The 21,475-nt window shown below is 45.5% G+C and overlaps 1 protein-coding gene across 3 annotated transcripts in view; it reads left to right on the top strand.

Moving 5' to 3' along the window:
• The window catches only part of LOC148509421 (MORC family CW-type zinc finger protein 3-like), a 266,886-nt gene that overhangs the window by 84,735 nt on the left and 160,676 nt on the right, over nt 1-21,475 (top strand). The window lies entirely within an intron of this gene.

Raw genomic sequence — 21,475 nt, 5'->3', positions numbered from 1 at the left:
GCCTGCCAGACGGAGGCGTTCCCATGGGAATGCCTACCGTCTGAGGCCGGCCCCACTGACATCACTAGTGATGTCAGTGGGAGTGATTTTGGCTCTGATAGAGCCAAAATCACTCCAGGACTTGTGGCAGGGAGACCCTACCGCAGGGTCTCCGTCGCAAGTCCGATGGTTGCGATGGTCAAGACCATTGCGACCATCATCATGCACGCTCGCTATAGCTGTGGGTGGTCACCCACAGCTATACGAGCGTCCAGGAGGACGCTCCATTTTCATGGAGGAGGGCCCTGATTCAGAGCGAGCGCTCTGATCAGAGCGTCCGGCTCTGAATCAGGCCCTTAGTACAGAATAGGGCATATCAATGCACAGTAATGAACAAACCTGAATAGGGGAATGGATTAGCAGAAAGCTCATGAGGTCTCACCTCCAGTACTCATACTAAGGGGAAGCATTCCAGGAGCTCTAAATGCGGTTGTACTTAGAAGCAATTGGTGAACATAAACCTTTCATGCCCTACCACGTCATTCATCAGCCTACACCACAAGTTCTCAAACTCGGTCCTCAGGACCCCAAACAGTGCATAGTTTCCAGGTCTCCTCACATAATCACATGTGAAATAATTAGCTCCACCTGTGGATCTTTTAAAATGTGGAAAATGTGACCTGTGTGGGGTCCTGAGGACCGAGTTTGAGAACCACTGGTCTACACCATTCACTAAAAGTTATGAATTCCTACCTATCTATACACCCCAAATGTCGCTATTTAGTGTTATAAGTCGCACAAGAAATAATTGCTTTCCAGACTTTGATTGTGGTTCCAAAGCACAAAAAATATTATTCACCAAAAGCAGGTAGTTACACGCTGTGATCTAAATACAATTAGCGCAAACAGATTATACAATCACTAGGTACAGTCGAATACATACGCTTGCGCTCTGAATCCAGATTCCCGGCTTCAACTATGAAACCTCCGTCAACACCAAAGAAAAGATGACTGACTAGAAGATTCAGGGTGCTTTCATATAAACCCTTGCAGAGATAGGCAATACAATAGAACAAGTTGGCATAATCCCATTGGTTCTTCTTCCTGGTTCTCCTGTTACGATGCAGTTCATAGGTCAGTTTGTATTGTAATAGTTCAGCCTCCAACAGCTTCTTTGTGTCCGTTTTCCCGCCAAAAAACAAGTCTAAATTGGCTAATCACATTACATGAACAGAGTACATTTCAGTGCCTATCTCTCTATGATCCATAATTCCCAGACGCATGTTGCGATTTCTTTGCCGATGGAACCGGAAATCTGCAAATAATCAGTGGTTCAGAATGGCACCAACCAGTCTGTTTATCATGTACTAAACCTGAGATCATATATACAGTCGCTTTATTACATAATAATGAATATAACCTTGGATATTAACCTTAATGCTGGGGAACTTTTCTATGTACTGTAAGTGTGCAAAGTGTAAGTATAAGGATATTAAGAAAAGACGCTAGTTAGCGTTGTGTGACTACGTATTTGTGGAGTACACCATGGTACATGTTTTGCAGGGTTGTTCATATTATATGGTTTAGTAAATGTATGTATTTATATAATGTGGACTTTTAACATTGTTCTATTGCGTGGGAATCGCATGACGCTAAATAATAGCATCGCCGTATGTACTGATATTGTGGGATTCGCTAAAATGGCGTTGTGTGGCCATTCGCAAAATGGCTTCTTGTTGCCATTCGCAAAATGGCATCTTGCAGATTTTAATTTTAACAGATTATGTCCCAATTATCCGGCTTCAACAAAGTGGGGTCCCTAGAGGCCATCCACATAGAGGCAATGCATACTTTTACTAACATCAGGGCATTTGAGGATATATTATTAGTCACTTGAGAATCCACATCCTTAACCACTTAACTGACAAATTTTTCTGCCAAAAACCGCTCCGAAATTGTAAATTTTTTATTTTATTTGCAAATTATGTTAATAGCGATTTAAACTTAATTCAATATATAGTTTTTAACAAAAATGTAAAATCATGATTAAATAGCTATTAATTACATAATATGATGATTAAAAAAAAAACATTTTGGGAACCTTTGTGAAGAAAAGATATAATATTTTATAGCTTAAAATAAAAACAGGTCACCTGGGGGAAATGGACAGGTGTGTATGGGTGTGTGTGTGTATGTATGTATGTATGTATATATATATATATACAGTATATATATATATATATATATATATATATAATGTGTACACACACTCATTTTATATTTGGTATACACATCGCCCGATCACTGTGGCCAGCAGTGTTCAGGAACATTGAGGGAGAGGCGGAGCTGCTGTCTGCTTCTAGTGCAGACACAGCAGCAGCAGAGATGCCGGTCCAAAAGAGGGGGAGGTCCCTGGGGAGAAGCAGTGCAGGGATGGAGGTGCTGCAGGCAGGACATAACGCAGCAGCTGCGGTGACTGCTGCTTCCATTGAACCCGCACCGGGAGTGAAGCTGGCTGCCTGATCACTGCTGGCCATAGTGATTGGGACACAGCAGCAGCAGCTGTTACCAGGAGCCACAGCTACTGCTTCAACGGAAATCACAGCTGATCTTGTGCCATGATGGGAGGGGGGTACCGCTTGGTCCCGATCACTGTGGCCGGCAGTGATCGGGTCACAACAGAGAGGGAGCTGCGGTTCCAGAGGGCTGGCTGGTCACACTTCCCGGCGGCTGCTTCACTGTGCAGCCGCTGGGTAAACGCAGGAGGTGGGCACTGACTGCCTTTCACTTCCACGGTGGCTGCTTCACTCCTACAGCCGCCGGGTAATCGCAGGGGGTGGGAAGGGTGCTGGATGGCCATAGTTCCTCGGCGGCTGCTTTACTCCCACAGCAGCTGGGTAATCACAGGGGGGAGTGAGCGGGCGCTGGATGGCCACACTTCCCTGCGGCTGCTTCACTCTGAAGCCACCAGGTACTCTCAGGGGATGGTGTGCTGACTGGCAGAGAGGAGCAGCCACCGGGAGGGGGTTGCTGCTGGGATGCTGAATCACTGCAATCAGCAGTGATCGGCAGACACTGGGGCAATATTCAAGCATGCAGAGGTGCCAGAAGGTCCCTCTTAGAATAGCGGCTGCCATAAAATTGTCTACTGGCAGCCGCCCATTTGGCGTTTCTGACTGGTAGTATCAGATATGACCATGTCAGGGAAATTCCAGTCTGGTATGGTCATATCTGATAGGACTGTGCCAGGCTAGTGGTTAATGAATAACCCCAAAACATACATCCTTGGAGACAGTAATAGGATATTACCCCAATTTTTAGAAATACATCTCGTAATCTTCCATCCTGAAGGTACAAACAGCTGGACACACCAACAAGAGATGCCAAAAGGAACCCTGTCGAGAGGAGCATTTAGGGCACACTGACAAGGTTCCAGATATAAACTTATTTAGCATTATGGGGAGTAAGGTAAACCCTGTGGAAGAGTAAAATTTGGATCTATTGAAACTGTGTCACAGAGGTGGCGATCAGGGGTCTAAAAGGCACTAGAGCAACAACAGAACCCTCAGTAAGGAGATAGGAATAAAACCTAGTAATCAGTCTCTTCTCTCCAGATGCCTGCAATAGAATCTTAAAACGTTGAAGAGCAACAACAGGGGTTTGAGACAGAAACTGTACATGAAGGCCATGACGAGGTGCAGATGATGGAAAAATATGTAATGTGGAACCTCAAACTCCTCCCTGAGGTTCTCAAATGATTTTAAAATTCCGTCCCTATACAGCTAACCAACGGAAACAGTAAACCCATGCAGAACAAAGGACACCACCGTCCAAGGAATGAAGTTCTACAAGGGCAATTGAATCAGGGTTTCAGGATAGGAACCAGAGCCAGATTAAGACCCCATGGGTCTGGGGCCCCCCTCCTCCTTTCCATTCAGATTACAATTTACTTACCCAGTACATGTACTCTAAATTATTTTTCATATTTTCTCCTTGTATTAAGCACTATGACACATATATAAAATACATTAAAAATCCCAGTTCCACATAAAATACATAGAAAAAGTCAGTCCTGCATAAAATACATTGAAAAAGCTAGTTCCACATGACACACTCCAGACTCTCATGGGTCCCTCCAGCTCCCCTCATGGGTCCCTCCAGCCAGCATCCCTATGTGTCACTCTAGCCTCAGCCCAAACAAACTTACATTCTTGGACTTCTGCTCCTCTTTTAAACAATCCCCCAGTAAGCACATCGCATGGTGAATCTCTGGGATCCAATCTGTTTGGGCTAAACCACCGCTACCCATAAATCCTCGGTGGCTCGCTTCTTAAGTAGTTTAACCTATGTCACACATCATGATGTACTGTAGGCACATCTGGGTCTTGAGCATGGCCAGAGTCTACAGCCATGGAAAACCGGCAGGGATTTCTGGGCAGCTCGCCACCCTCCCTGCATTCCTTACTAGCGGGCCACAGAGCAGGTTGTAGGCAGGCCCCATGGGACGCTCTGGGACCTAGGCAACCACCTGCACTGCCTTGTCAGTAATCCAGCTCTGATAGGAACCCTTGAAAGCCTGTCCCTAAAGGCTAAGTGCCTGTGTAACCAGTGGTCCTTCTCATGAAGCTGCCACCATCAAGCACCAGCTGTGAAGGTGAATGCCAATCGGCTTCGTTTTGTACTAGTCGCATATGCAAATCCTGTCTCCCAGTACCAAAGACCCATCACAAATGTACCAATTGGGAGGCCAAATAACATAACCTAAGATTAGGAAGGGCAAGTCCGCCCAGAGATCTTGACATGCAGAGGGCCATAAGCCTAATGTGAGGCCTCTTATCTGCCCAAACCAAGGAGGAATGATAAATATGAAAAATCCGTAGGGACATAAAAACATGCTTGCTAGAAAACATATAAGAATTTATGGAGAACCAACATCTTACTCAAATTGACCCTACCAGTAACCTATACAGGAAGTTTATTGCAGACATGAAATTTATATTTAAGATAGCTAATTTTGCAGCTGTACATTAAGTGGCACAATATCAAACATAGAGGTTGTAATTGTTATGGCTGAAGGGTACCACCAAGAGTAAAAGTCCAGCAACAGCATTGAGGGCTGGAATTGCTTGGCGAGGTCCGGCCTTTGGGCCGAGTAGTTGAAGGCTGATAATGCTTGACAAGGTGCCGCCTTTGGGCTGTGTATCAGCCTTGAGGGCTGGAATGCTTGACAAGGTGCCGCCTTTGTGCCGTGTGTATCAGCCTTGTGGGCTGGTAGCACTTGGCAAGGTGCGGCCTTGGTCATGTAGCAGCCTAAGGGCTGGTAGCACTTGGCAAGGTGCTGCCTTTTTTCCCCATCAGAATCCAGAGGTTAAAATTTTCCTCTAACCTTTATATCTAAAGATCTGTATGAACTACATAAAAATAGACTTCCATCAGAAAAAGGACAATATGTTCAGAACAGAAAAGGAAGCCCTGAAAAACATCAGAGGATGGCATGATGTAGTCATCAAGCCTTCGGACAAAAGGGGGCAACATTGTCATTTGGCCCAAAGATGCATATACCAAAGCAGCGTATAGACAGCTGCTGGATGAACACTACCATCAGCAAATTCACCTGGACCCCTCAGATGTTTTTAAGGACATATTTACAAAAGAATCATCGACAGGGCTAAGAATGAAAACATTATATCCAACAGGGAATATGATTATCATTGGACAGAATATCCGGAAAGTGTCAACTTTTTATTTGTTACCCAAGGTGCATAAAAAAAGACAACTCCATCAGGCCGCCCTATTGTTTTCAGTATAGGCAGCCTATTGGAAGGAGCAAGTAGATTCATCGATTTGCATTTAAGACACTTTGTATTGACACTTCCTTCATATATTAGGGATACTTCAGATGTACTTAAGAAGCTGCATGATGTGAAACTGGATGAAGGTCAACTTCTAGTGAGCCTAGATGTGGAAGCATTATACCCCAGCATTGACCATACCCTTGGGATACAATCAGTGGAGTATTTCCTAAATATTGAAGGTCACAGCTATTGCCATGACTTTATTTTACAACTTCTACACTTTGTTTTATATTACAACTTCTTCACTTTCGATAAGTTCTTTATCCAAACAAGAGGTACGGCTATGGGGTTGGCCTGTGCTCCCACCTATGCCAACTTATATCTAGGCTGGTGGGAGCACGAATGTGTCTTTTTCGACGGGAATGGAAAATGACTCCAGGCATGTAAATATGTGGCACCGTTATATAGATGACGTCTTGATGATATGGGACGGTGATATGAATCTCCTACTGAAGTTTATCCAAGACCTGAATAGAAACAACCTCAATCTCAAAGTTACACATAACATCAGTCACTCCTCTGTATCCTTTCTAGACTTGAATATCTATAAAAATCCCATGGGACTACTGGAAACCAATTTATACAGACAAAGCACAGCAACAAACCATGTACTTCACCAGATTAGTTTGCATTCCCCCTACAGTTGAGAATATCTAAAAAGGAAAATTCCTGCATCTATGGCACAATTGCTCCAATTCCAATACCTTTTTAAACATCAATGTGTGGCACTGACATCGAGATTAAGACAAAGAGAATACAGTCATAAGTGTATAATGAGAGCAAGAACATTCTAAAACTGACAGGGAATCTCTCATCTTTGATACACCCACTAGGAAAGTTGAAAATAAGGAAGAAACAATCAGGTTTGTAGGGAATGTCTGCCATGAGTGGAGATATATTAAGGATATTATCCAAAAACATTGGCATTTCCTGCATCTGGACAAAGACCTTACAAACTGTATAGGAGAAAGAGTATCCCTAAGCTGGAGACTATCCCCAAATTTCTGGGACCAATTAACCCAAAGCCACTACAGATGCATTGCACAGAGACCCCCTACAGTGAAAGGATCATTCCCATGTGGTTCATGCAGGGCTTGCTTATACATGACCATGGAAAAAGAAAATTGTGGACAAATATGGTAAGAAGATGGAAATTAACAATTACATCAACTGCAGGACCAAGGGGGTGATTTATTGTATAACTTGCAAATGCAATGTCAAATATGTGGTCATGATGACTCGGATGCTTAAGGAACGCATTCTGGAACATGTCGGAAATGTGAGAAACGCCACATCTGATCTTGCTAAATTAAAGCCACTAACTGTTGTTGGAAAATATTTTCTCTATAAAACACAAAGGAGACCTGAAAAGCCTGAAAGCTTTCGGTCTGGAAGAGATCCGCTTAGGGATTAGAGGGGTGACTTCACTAAAGAACTATTGAAATTAGAGTTTTTTAACCTTCAGACTGGGGTCTCTCGCACCAGGCGGACTAAGAGGATACATCAATTACAGCCCTTTTTTATGACCTAACCAACTAACTTGCAAATATGTCTCACCACACTCATACTATTTATAAGCATTATGGCTTGTGCTCTCATTCCTATTTGTCTTGGTATATACGGTATATACAGTACCGCTACCCAACTCACTATGATTTTAAATGTAGTGAATCTCATGTAATTTTATCTAGTCATTTCTTTCATTGATAGATTTTCTTTCGCCTTTCTGACTGAATCATGAATGGGCCTTTTTATGAACTTTGTGCATTGTACAGGGCTCTGGGTCAGGCACAGGGGATGTCCAGTGAAGATAGTTGGACAATGCAACCAAGGTGGCCTACATAAATCACCAGGGCGGTATTCGCAGTGAAGGAGCCATGCAAGAAGTTGGCAGAATTCTTTTGATGTATCGGCCGATGATGCAGGCCAATGGGCCTAAGTTGCGGCTGGTGAGCCGATGCTGTGACCAGTCAGTTGATGTTGCGGCCAATGGGCTGATGCTGCGGCTAATAAGCTGATGATGATGACTGCCACTGGACCGATGGTACAGCTGATGGTGCTGGAAAGCGATGGGTGTTGCAGCTTGAGGAGTCGATGACAGCATGAGGATGCAGGAGCTGTGATGATAGCCGATGTCCTGGAGGCGCTGCTGGTACTGCGGCGGCTGAGTGCCGATGATAGAACCGGGTACAGATGGAGGCTGGAATGACAGTGCTGCAGGAGTTGCTGAAGGAGTCGGTCAGGAAGCTGACTACTCCCTCAGTGTCAGCCGACAGTAGACAACAGCTGGTGCTGCAGCTAGGAGAGCTGGAGGCAGCACGAGGGCGGCCGAGAGGAAGTGTCTCCTTGTGCGGCCGAGCAGTCGGAGGGGACACGGATGACTTGTAGCAAGTAAGTAATGCTGACCATGCAGCAGAGCCGAGCGCTGAAGTGAACGCTATAGCCGGCGAGGCAGCAAAAGTTCAGTGAGTTTAAATAGAGGAAGAACTCAGGTGACATGGGAGGAACCCAGCCCATGTCTCAGACGTCCGGACCTCCTGGGGGCAGGTCCAGTGGGAACAGGATCAGGAGCATCCTGAGCCATGTACAAGTCCTGGACTGGACTTGTAACAACTGTACATCGACATGGCGGCACCTCGCTGCAATCATCAGCTTCTGAGACATTGCTCCAGCACCAGGGATCCGGAAGCTCTCCTGGTAGAGGCACTAGCGGTCCCCTGGACATTCCCTCTGATTTATATCTTCCCTCCGATTTCAATGATTCCTTGGGTCCTTTGCAAGTTTAACTTGGAAGGAGGCACTCTGGTCCTCGTGGCTCCAGATTGGCCCCAGAGGGTATGGTATGCAGATCTGCTGGTCTTGTCCATAGATGCCCCTCTTTGTCTTCCACTGCGGCTTCTGTCTCAGGGCCCCTGCTTTCATCCGGATCTATCCCGTCTCACTTTGATGGGGTGGCTCCATCCTAAGAGCAAAAGGATTCACCAGGAGGGTTGTTCGGACCATGCTGCAGGCTAGGAAGCATACCTCAGCATGTATTTATCATAGGGTTTGGCGTACTTATTTTTCTTGGTGTTCAACTAGGGGTTTTAACCCCAGGTTTTTTCACCTTTCCGATGTCTTTTCCTTTCTGCAGACTGGTCTAGATTTGGGCCTTCGGCTTTCATCCAGGTTTCAGCTTTATCTGTCCTTTTTGAAAGGCAGATAGCTCTGCTACCTGAAGTTCAAACTTTTATCCAGGTGGTTCTCCATGTTCAGCCACCGTTTGTTTCCCCTGTGGCTACCTGGAATCTTTCTTTAGTTCTCAGAGCTCTCCAGTCGGTTCCCTTTGAACCGCTGCAGATGGTGGAATTGAGTTGGCTCAAGTGGAAGACTGTTTCTACTAGCCATTGCATCTGCTCGGAGGGTATCTGATTTGAGCGCCCTTTCCTTGTGTTCCATTTAGACAGGGCTGTCTTGAGGACTCGCTTGGGCTACCTGCCTAAAGTAGTATTCCACTTTAATATTAAAGAAGAAGTAGTAATTCCTCCCGGAGGCTTCATTGGATGTGGTGAGAGCTCTCCAGCTTTATGTCAGGAGGACCAGAGAAATTCACAAGTCAGGCTCTCTGTTTGTCTTGTATGATATCGATAAGAATGGCTGGCCAGCTACTAAGCAGCCTTGGCCCGCTGGCTTCCTACAAATTACAAATTTATTTATTATCAGCAAACAAGTTTGACAGACGAAATTACAATGCACAAGACACGCCAAAAAACAGTGAAGCAGCAATCCACCTTCATCAGACTTTACGCTTTTGATACTTTTGCATCCTTGGACGCTGCCTTAGGGCTTTCTGTGCTCAGGAGCGTCCCCACCTATAGGGGACAGCTTTAGGACATCCTAGAGTCATCCCTGTGCTCCATAGTGGAGGAAGAAGAAATTACCACTTATGTCTTACCTGTTAAGTCATTTTCTTTGACTCCATAGTGGGCACAGGGCACCCACCCTGACACACCTGTCTGTCCTCCTCCTCCTCCTCCCTCTCCTCCTTCTCGCTCTTCTCCTCCTTCTCGCTCTTCTCTTTCTTCTACTTCCTCTTCTCCTTCCTTCGGCCTCTTCAGTGGAACTGAATGCTCGGGACAATGCATCAGCTTTGATGTTCTTGTTGCCTGGCCGGTAGGTGATCACCAGATTGAAGTGGTTGAAGAACAGCAACCATCTAGACTGATAATTCAAACAGTGAGTCATCTTTAGGTAAGTAAGATTCTCATAGTCAGTGTAAACAGTCACAGAATTTTGCCCCCTCCAACAGATATCGCCATTCCTGCAGAGCCAGCTTGATAGCCAATAATTCTTTATCCCTGACAGCGTAGTTTTTCTCTTGAACTGAGAACTTATGGGAAAAGAAACCACAAGAGTACCAATTCCCTTTCTCATCCTTCTTCGAAAGTACTGCCCCAACCCCGACCATAGAGGCATCCACCTCCAGAAAGAAAGGTTGGTCACAATCGGGTTGCCTCAGGATGAGAGCAGAGATGAAACACTGCTTTAAACAATCAAATGCATCCACTGCCTCATGAGGCCACACCTGGTTGTCTTGGCCCTTCTTGGTGAGAGCAGTAATAGGAGCTGCAACAGATTAATAGTTCCTGATGAACTGCTGGTAAAAGTTACAGAAGCCCCGAAAACATACCGCCTTTAACTCCTCCAGACGGGGCCAGTTGACAATGGTGGAAGGCAGTCTTCCACTCATCTCCTTCCCTGATCCTGATTAGGTTGTAAACCCCACGTAGATCTAACTTGGAAAATACCTTCACCCCTTTTACATGGTCAAAAAGTTCTGAAATTAGTGGTAGTGGGTACCGGTCCTTAATGGTGATAGCATTCAGACCCCGATAGTCAATACATGGTCTCAGCCCTCCATCTTTCTTCTTAACAAAGAATAGGCCTGCTCCTGTGGGTAATTTAGACTCCCTGATTAATCCACGCTCAAGTTTCTCCTTAATGTACTCAGAAACTGCTTGGGTCTCAAAGCAAGAGTGGAAACACTCTTCCACGAGGAGGCATTTTCCCAGGTAATCTATAGCACAGTCCCACTCCTGATGAGCTGGGAGTATCTCTGCATCCTTCTTGCTGAATACATCCCCGAAGGGCTGGTATGGGTTTGGGAGAGGGTCCTCTGGAAGGAAGGACAAACTCTGGATGAAACGATGTGGAGGTATGATAATTGGTAAGCACGTCTGATGGCACTGAGTTCCCCATGACAGGATTGGAGGTCTACTCCAATCTAATGTGGGAGCATGCCTATGTAGCCAAGGAAGCCACAGGATAAAAGGAATCTCTGCCAATGGGAGTATGTAGAAAGATATTAACTCCTGATAGAGAGCGCCCACTTGCATAGTAACTTGTGTCGCCGGGAGTGCATGGTAGCCGTCGGAAGTTTACTCCCGTCTACTACAATAATACAGAGCAATGTCTGTAACATCACACTAGGAACTCCTGAACCATTTTTTCCTGTAATAAAGTTACCATCGGTGCTGGAATCCAAGAAGGTCTTAAGAGTCTCTGGGGCTTTTCCAATACCTGGATCACGTCAATCAAGAATTGGGAAAGACTGCCTTCTTTTGGGGTGTGATTAAACGCACCTAATCTGACCACTCCTCGATCAGTTAGGGCCTCCAGTTTCCTGGCCGCTTGGGATAGCTGGCAAGGAGATGACCTGATTCGCTACAGTACAAACACAGCTTATTCTTGAACCTCCTTTCTCTTTTTCTCGGAAGGAAGCTCAGACTTTCCCAATCTGCATGGGCTCTTCTGGAGATTCAACCAGAGATGTGAAATGTGGGGCAAGCTTGAAGCATTGATACTGTTCCCTCTCTCGTGCTCTCTCTCACACCTTAACTTTGAGACAGGGTTTGGAATTGCACGGTTTATTGTCCCGCAGATTGGTTGCCTTGTTTCAGCTGCAGAATAGCCAACCCTGTGGAGAATATTCATCCAGGCTCATCGAACACCTTCCGGAAGGCTGCTAGGAAGTCAGTGCTGTTATTGACCAGAGGGTAATTTCTTTCCCATAGCGGAGAAGCCCACACCAATGCCTGTCCGGACAGTAGCGAGATAAAACAAGCTACCTACGTCCTTCCGGAGGAGAAATTTGCCACCCGGACCTCGAACTCAATCGAGCACTGATTCAGAATCCTCGACAGCCTTAGGGATCCCCATCATACTTCAAGGGATTCGTAATGTTGCAGAAGTACCTGCAGCTTGGACAGCTACCACAGGAAGTGATGCTGGTTGTACCGGAGGTGGCTGAGTGGCACCAACTTGTTGCATAAACATTGTAGACACTGCATTATCTGGGCCTGGTCTTGTTCTTGCTTCTCGATTCTGACTAGGAGGTTTTCCAGCAAATCTCTAGGTGAAAGATTACCAGCGGCATCCATGTAAGGGTTAGAGTATTCTGTCGCAACTCATGGATGGATAGTGGATGCTAGCCTATACTTTGGGATTGGTGAGACCTAGTACTGAGGTGCGGAGTCTAACGTGCCGGCAGTATTCACTAGGGACCCCCGCAAGGAGGTGCGCCCGACACGAAGGTTGCAACCCTCAGACTTGTTTCCCTAGTACAGGTGCCGGTGTTCTCTGGATAGCATGGAGTATAACGCAGGCGTACTACATAGTCGACAAGCCGGGTCAAAACCAAACGGACAAAATGTTACCAGGGATCACATGTAAACAGGTCACCAAGAATTGCCAAGGTTAAACCAGAATACCAAGCGCTGTACCAGGGATGAGACGGAATCAGGTCACGAACAAAGTCAAGGTCAGGAATGAGCAGTAAAGATCACTAGGAACACTGGTGTATGGTTGGGAGCCTATACTCTTGCACCTGACTGAACAGTTAGAAAGTACATTTCAATTCATGTGCATGGTTATTTTATCATTTGAGAGGAAATATTTGTTAAAAATAAACTACCTTTAAAAGTGTCTGTACAGTGTACTAATACTCCAAATCAGTGAGTTTTATACTATGAGAATTATTGCTTTTTTATACAGAGGTTTGTGCACATGTGTAAAATATCTTTGAATTAGCAATAATTCTTATAGTGTAAAATTCACTATGTTCTATAGTCTACAGTGCACTTGTATAAAACATTTTTGGAATTAGACAAATACACTAGTTAAAATAAGACTTTTTACTATAAGGGACCCCAATAATTAACATTTCAACTCGTGGTGAGCACCGAAGCAATTCATCATTGCTCTAGTGCGGAGACAGCGGATCTGAAAATCAGTTGTCTCCGTGTCTTTTCACTGCTCCTTTTGGAACAGTGAAACTACTGCGCCTGCGCGAACTAGAGTTCACACAGGCGCACAAAAGCCCCGGCGTTCAGCAGAAGGCGCCGCACAGGGGTGGAGGGATCTGAAAGGATTCCTATTCACAACCCGGGACTCCTTTCCATAGCGGGTTGTGGGAGCTGGCAAAGATGGTGAATGCTCTCGCAGTCAAGCTTTGAAAATATTGTATTTTCGGAGCTCGATGAATTTCTGTCCCCATACTAGTGCATGGGGACAGCCGGCCATTTGCAGAGAGAAAGGTAAGCAGGAGATATCCGTGATACTAGTGTATGGGGACATCAGGCCATTTGCAGAGAGGAAGGTAAGCAGGAGACATCTGTGATAATAGTGCATGGGGACAGCCAGCCATTTGCAGAGAGGAAGGTAAGCAGGAGATATCCGTGATACTAGTGCATGGGGACAGCCGGCCATTTGCAGAGAGGAAGGTAAGCAGGAGATATCTGTGATACTAGTGTATGGGGACAGCCGGCCATTTGCAGAGAGGAAGGTAAGCAGGAGATATCCGTGATACTAGTGCATGGGGACAGCCAGCCATTTGCAGAGAGAAAGGTAAGCAGGGGATATCTGTGATACTAGTGTATGGGGACAGCCGGCCATTTGCAGAGAGGAAGGTAAGCAGGAGATATCCGTGATACTAGTGCATGGGGACAGCCAGCCATTTGCAGAGAGAAAGGTAAGCAGGGGATATCTGTGATACTAGTGCATGTGGACAGCCGGCCATTTGCAGAGAGAAAGGTAAGCAGGAGATATCCGTGATACTAGTGTATGGGGACATCAGGCCATTTGCAGAGAGGAAGGTAAGCAGGAGACATCTGTGATAATAGTGCATGGGGACAGCCGGCCATTTGCAGAGAGGAAGGTAAGCAGGAAATATCCGTGATACTAGTGTATGGGGACAGCCAGCCATTTGCAGAGAGGAAGGTAAGCAGGAGATATCCGTGATATCTCCTGCATTACCTTTTTGATGAATGTTCTGAAAACAGAATTTCTACAAAAGCAGGTGAAAATTTTAATTTTCACCTGCTTTTGTAGAATTTAAGTGATCATGAATAGAGCCCAATGTGAGATACTAGTGCCTTTGTATTTATCTATTAAGGGAAAGAGTTTTACATTACATACTGTATGTGTAATTTGCATCGTAGATAGTTTTTGTTATTTGCAAATCTCCATTATATGTTGTCCTGGACTGGAATTAATGTCACTCGTGGCTGGATTATCACGCTATAGTAGAGGGTCACTTTATTATATTTAGTCATTTTAGCAGTGAAGTGGGGCTTTTAAAATAAAGGAACTTCGTAATTGATTATCCTTCGAATCTGCCAACAGTGTGCCTGATTCATTACGGTACGCAACTGCGATTACACACGGGCAATTGTTTAATTCCACACATGCATCGCAGTGAGCGAACTGGCCGCTGCAATCGGGACTGCGATCCTAGTGACTACGCAGGTCCATCGCAGAGTGATTGATAGGAAGTGCCGTTTGTGTGAAGGGGGGAGGGGTCTGCAAAACACAGACATCCCAGTGCGTTCGCATGCAGTTGCAGGTGCGTGCATAAATTAACCACTGCGATGGCCTACGCAGTCTGAGGCCTCATAGCGTGCGTGGAAGTTAGCAATTCCTGAGTAAGGTCAGAGCTTGTCCAAGTGTGCGTGAGGCTGCGATGATACTCGATTGTACCGATGGTTTCACAGTCTTACTAAACATTACGAATGTGAGCGTAAAGTGGGTGCTCTGTAGTGCTGTGCCGAGATAGCGATCACAATGGATTAGCATACTATCACAGTTGAACTGAGTGCATAATTGCAATTGCATACGCAGTTGCGTACGGTAGTGAATCAGGCCCATAGTCCTAAATCTAAGCATGATTTATCAATGCTGAATTAAAAAACAAATATTCGCCTTATATGAAACAAAATATTGCCTTACTGATAAATATAATTATTCTAGATAACACATATTCATAATTTTGTGGTCTAAGATATTAATATAGCTGTTTATAGAGAAGATGCAATATGAATAACTATAAAATTTGTGTGTGTGTATATATATATATATATATATATATTTATATTTATTTATATATATATATATATATATATATAGTGTGTGTGTGTGTGTGTGTATATATGTGTGTGTGTATATATGTATATATGTGTGTGTGTATATATGTATGTATGTGTATGTATATATATATATATATATATATATATATATTTATTTATTATATATGTGTATGTATGTATGTCTGGCTGTACAATTTATTTCAAGTAACTTTCAGAAAATACAAATAGATTATTTTGCAACATAATCTCCCTGCTTTTCAATACACTTTGTCCATCTTTCGTATTTCCTCATTAAAAAAGTTTTAGGCTGAGCTGCGAGCTACAAATGCACCGCTGTCTTCACCAAATGTGAATCTTTGTCCTCTTAGGGTATCTTTCAGAGGACCAAACAGGTAATACTCCGATGGGGCACGATCAGGACTATATAGGCTTTAACATATTAAAAACAATGTTTTTGGAGAGTGTCGACATTATGAACAGCGGTGTGCGGACGTGCATTGTCATGCAACAACACAACACCCTTGGATAGCAGTCCTCTTTGCGTTTTGTTTGAAGTTTAGGCTTCAGCTCTTCAGGGAGCATCTTACTGTAATAATGAGCACGGTTGCTTTTTGAACTTTTTTCCTGATAATGTTCCAATACTGGCCTTTGAGTATCCCAGAAATTGTGTATGTTTTGCACCCCTCTGTTTTCATAGTCTCCCATTGTAAAATCACCTCCAACCCTCTCCCCATCAGATCTCACCGCCCCCCAAATGGAAAAAGATCGCCAGCATTATCAACCCCGCCTAACCCCCTAGCGGTAATAGATCCCCATGGTAGAGACCACACCCTCACCCCCGTGACAATGAGTCTCCACTGTTTAGTGCCCCCCTTCCCATGTGCCACTGTACATTCATTTTCATCCCCAAGCCAAAAAAGGTTTGTGGTGCACAACCTCCCCCTGTGACCTAGGGTCTCATGCAGACCCGCTCGCGAGCGCTGTATGCTCGCAAGCGGGTCGATGGTGCCCAAGTGCTCATGCGCACGACGGAGGGAACTCCGTCGTGCGCATGCGCGAGACCCGGCGAGCAACGGGGAAGCTGTCGCTCGGGGTCTCGCACCAAAGGGGGCGTGCTGTCGATGGTGATTGACAGCACGCCCTCTTTGGTGGGCTTGCCGGGGGCGTGGCTGCCCAGACGAAGGCGTTCCCATGGGAATGCCTACCGTCTGGGTCCGGCCCCACTGACATCACTAGTGATGTCAGTGGGAGTGATTTTGGCTCTGATAGAGCCAAATCACTCCAGGGCTTGCCGCAACGAGACCCTACCGCAAGGGTCTCGTCGCAAGCCCGATGATCGCGATGGTCTTGACCATCGCGATCATCATCATGGACGCTCGCATAAGCTGTGGGTGGTAACCCACAGCTATGCGAGCGTCCAAGAGGCAGCTCCAATTTTAGGTAGGCCAGCCCTGATTCAGAGCGAGCGCTCTGGTCAGAGCGTCCGGCTCTGAATCAGGCCCCTAGTCTCACCCCATCACCTATTGCAGAGCATAGGGCAGGGGGGGCTGCTCATCAGTCCCCCCTGCTATAGCTGATCTGTGCACATGCACAGATCAGCCTACTGTATGTGGGCTTGGAGGGTTCCCTTCCTAGCACTTTTAGTTCAGGTGCATGTGCCCCGTAGTACAGGTCTCATGTCATTTTGGGAATGATGTTGGTGGTCACATCACTGCAGAGGGGTCCAGAGAGTCTGAGGCGAGTCATTCCGCACATGTGTACACCGGATTTCCTCTATTACACAAGGGGGACCTGGAGGGACAGCAAAAATGCATGAGATGCACCCGTGTCAGGATAAAGTACTCTTGGGTGTTGGTTGCGTATAACCAAAGTATCCAGAGAAAGGGACATAAATTCAGCACATTTTTTTCATGGCTTCACTTGAGTAAAGAGGGGGAATATAAATGGCAAGAATAATAATCGGAGAGGAATGGATGGAAGCACATTTTTTTTAAAAATACATAGCGTCTTAAAAATGGTAAATTTGAACCTCTTCAAGCATAATGCTGAACAACCAGCAGACCAGAACTAATTTTCCCCTGGGATACTGAAAATGTGTAGAATGATGAGCCCAGCCTACCTAGGGCTTGTGCAAGTCTAAAAATCCCCCTTCCCCAACCAGCACTAGATGTCTCTATAACAGACAAATAATGCTGGCGTTAGAATTTTTACCCTATCACTAAGGCATCTAACATTCCAGGAAAGTATCTGAACTGGAGTCATAGTACTACTAGTCATTGCAATAACCTAGGAAAACATACGAGGAGATCAGAAGGGAAACTCATAAGAGGCCAGGAGAAAGGGGGGGGGAGCGCCTGGTGACCACAGATAAATTACTATACATCAAATGGTGGCAACCTAGAGGATGGGAACTTGGTAAATCTGAAAAGTTATAGCAAAAGCACATTAAAAAACCCCTCAAAAACATCCGAGAGAAACCCCCAAAACCCCACTTTATATACCCATCCAAACATGGGTTACCTGGATCCTTAACAACCTAATCACAACTCCCAATTCCTATCTAACCAACCTAAACTAAAGGGGTAAGAGGGGGAGCAAGTCTTACCTCTGGTCGTAAGATCCGATATGAGTGAGGCCCAAAGCAAGATTGCCTTCCTGACAACCAGAGAAATGGACCGGAAAGGTCCACATAAAAGAATTCTCAAAAAATAAAACCACATACAGGGATAACAGTATGGTCATAGCAATGACAACGGTCAAAGCACAGCATAGTAAACACTCACAAATACATCAAGGCGAAAGCAACAATAGACCATATAAAAGCAATCCCAAACCAGTCCAAAGGAGAAGGCCACTAGGGCCCCAAAGTTCCAACCAGGAGGTAGCATCTCTAGGGGAGTCGAAGAAGTGGGACTGACCATCCGCCACCGCCAATTACCTGGCAGGGAACAGCATGGAATAATGGAGGCTTATATCGTGGAGCTGCCCCATGACCTGTAGGAATTGAGGCCTGAACCTCAACAGGGAAATACGGATAAACAGCAACCCTTTGACCATTATATTCCAGAGGGCCATGTAGTTGAGCCTAATGGAGTATAGAATCTCTGTATTTGAAATGCAGAATCTTGGTGATAAAAGTGTGACAGGGAGTACCAGAAGGTTGCACCTGGGTAAAAATATAATGTGCATTCTCCACTGCAAATTGGGCAGTATACTCATCACATGAAAAAGTTTTCTCCAGCCACTTTTCCAGATACGCCTCCAACACCAAAACCTTTCCAGCATCACAGCAGCTGATATTGAACAGTCCTTTTCCATAATGGTGGACTACCGGGTTAGTATCAGTCTGGAAAGCACTTCACTTCCAAATGGAGCGGTTGGTAGAAAACTGCACCATAATGCCCAACAACAGCGGAGAGGGTCCAACTGCCCTGCACTATGTGGCTAGCAAGAATGACACAAAGCATGCTGCAGCTCTCAAACTCAGGGCAGCAGGACAGCAGAGTGAGGGGAGGGAGGTGGCTACCAGGTCAGGGAACAGAGCCGGGCAGCATGGATCTCAAGGACATGCCTCAGCCAGAAACCACCATCCCTGGGAAGCCGTACATCACAGATGATCCCAAGCATACAGAGGAGATGGGAGCCAACAGCAATTCCACCGCAAGGACTCCAAGATGGCACCCACAGAGAAGCCAGTGTCACAACCCTGGCAAGTTTTTTGCCTTGAGACTTACCTCTGCCAGCTGCTCCATGGATCTGTGCAATTTGCCTGGAGGATCTTCTCTAATCATGCTGGCTGCAACTCTTCTATGTATGCATTCCCTTCCACACTGATTGTTCACCTGGGCTCTCCTCTGTCTGTGAGCATTGCTAGCCTTGATTGGAATCGCAGGTGTGGTTCTGATTCTCAGTGCTGTAGAGATGAATACTCCCTCAGCCTTCCACCACTCAGAATGCTACTGCCAGACCACTTGTCCATATCCACCAATTGCTGCCAGACCCAGGGTATGTATATCCTCCCCTGATGGCATTCTGTGCCTGAACATCTCGTTACTTCCCGTGGTGTATGGTTCGTGCTGCTACTGTGTACTAATGTATCATGGGCTCCTGCTACTGCAATTCCTGGCAATCCAAAAAACCTGCTACTGCAATACCTGACAATCCTGAAAACCTGCTACAGTAATACCTGGCAATCCAGAAATCCAACCAGTTCCCAGACCAGTGCATTATGTCCATTGTTTTTGCATGACTTATGATCCTAAGTTCCATGTGTGTTACCAGTGCTTCCTAGCACAGCCCACGATACTCCAGTCTGGAGTGATATTCCAAGTCCATTCCACGATACTCCAGTCCGGAGTGATATTCCAAGTCCGTTCCACGATACTCCAGTCCGGAGTGATATTCCAAGTCCATTCCGCGATACTAGAGTCCAGAGAGATATTCCAAGTCAGTTCACACTACTCCAGTCCGAAGTCAAGTTCCAAGCTCACCAGTTCAATTCTCATTACTCCAGTCCAGAGTCAACTTCCAAGTGCTTCAGTTCAATCCACGATATTCCAGTCCAGAGTCAAGTTCCAAATTCATCAGTTCAATCCACGTTATTCCAGTCCAGAGTCAAGTTCCAAGTTTGCCAGTTCAACTCAGCAAGTCTTCCTGCCGGTCCCGGTCCAGTTCCTCCAAGTCTTCTACTAGTTCCACTCCAACGTTACAAGTTTCCTGTTCTTGTCATTTATCACCAAAGGCAGTTCTCACTGCTATACAAGTCTTTCACAAATAGAGCTATTTACCTCAACCATGGTTCCAGTCAAGCCGGTCTCCGCTGAATCCACTTCAACACCTGAGTCAGGTAATTCTCAAGCACCATTCGTGACAGCCAGGAGCCGGTGGGAGAGCACAGTGGCCATACTGCCAGATGTTGAACTGCAGGCCGTTCAGAGGAGCAAGAGGTAAGTCCCGCAGGAGCTAGTGGTGCCAGGCCAGGATTAATGACAGAAGGATGGTCAGCAGGATATAAGGTCTGGAGAGTGACAGAGTCTGCCTCCTATACCATGCCTGTCCAAACCACCCCCAGGGAACACTTATTTAACAACAGACTTTATATTAAAAAATAAGAATAGATGGAAATCAGCACTTTTAGAATAACTACCAAAGCTACTACACCACTTGAAAGGCAAGAGCCGACCAAAGAAATTAGTAGACAATTAACTACAGCTGTGAGATGTTACTCTACGCTTCTGTGCAGGGCTGACATCAGAAATTGTGGGGCCTGGTACTGTCAAAATAGGCAGGGCCCCCCAGGGGAGTTCAGGCAGAGGTGGGCGGAGCTACACTGGGGGTAGGACATCATTTGGTTTATAGACCTGTATAAAAATTCTCAAAGAATCTATAATATAGGGAAATTAACATTGATTCTATAGTTATATTATAATATAATGATTATCCGTTTAGTCGACATCAACTTTCAGACACTTTATGGATCAGTGAACGCCTCGCTTCTTTCTCTGACCGCTTCCCTCAGGTCATTTATGGGCATGTTCGTGTCAGCCTTTATTGTGTCCTGCCAACGAGTTCTTTGGCGTCCTTTTCTTCTGGACCCACTGACGAATCCAAGCATTAGCACTGTTTCTAGGGAATTAGCCCGCATGGCATGTCCAAAATACGAGAGTCGTTATTTGGTGATCTTGCCTTCTAATTATATTTTTGGTTTGACCCACTCTAGGACTGCCTTATTCGTATTCATTGCTGTCCATGGTATGCGCAGCATTTGCCTCCAGCACCACAATTCAAAAGCGTCGATTTTCTTGCGATCTGCCTTCTTGAGTGTCCAGGTTTCGCATGCATACATAAAGATCGTAAAAACAATTGCATTGACCAACCGTGCTTTTGTTGCGCTGCTGATATCGTTGCTCTTCCATTTCTTCGTCATTCCTAGAATAGCATTGCAGCCAAGTGCAATTCGTCGCTTTATTTCAGTAGTTGATTCTCCACTGCGATCAATCTTAGAACCCAGAAAGAGGAAGTCTCGCACCGATTCGACTTCCTCATTATCGATTGCAATATGGACCGCATCGTCACTTGCCGTAGTCATTATCTTTGTTTTCTTGATGTTTAGGTAGAGTCCCATGCTCTCGCTTTCTTCTTTGACTCTTCTGACCAGATATTCTAGGTCTTTTCTACTTTCAGCAAGCAGTCGTGTCATTGGCATATCGTAGATTGTTGATGTTCCTCTCTCCGATTTTT

The sequence above is a fragment of the Taudactylus pleione genome, unplaced genomic scaffold (genome assembly GCF_031769625.1).
Source record: "Taudactylus pleione unplaced genomic scaffold, aTauple2 ptg000327l, whole genome shotgun sequence".
Lineage (NCBI taxonomy): Eukaryota > Metazoa > Chordata > Amphibia > Anura > Myobatrachidae > Taudactylus > Taudactylus pleione.
Note: the sequence above shows the minus strand (reverse complement) of the source record. Positions and strands in the feature narration are given on the sequence as shown.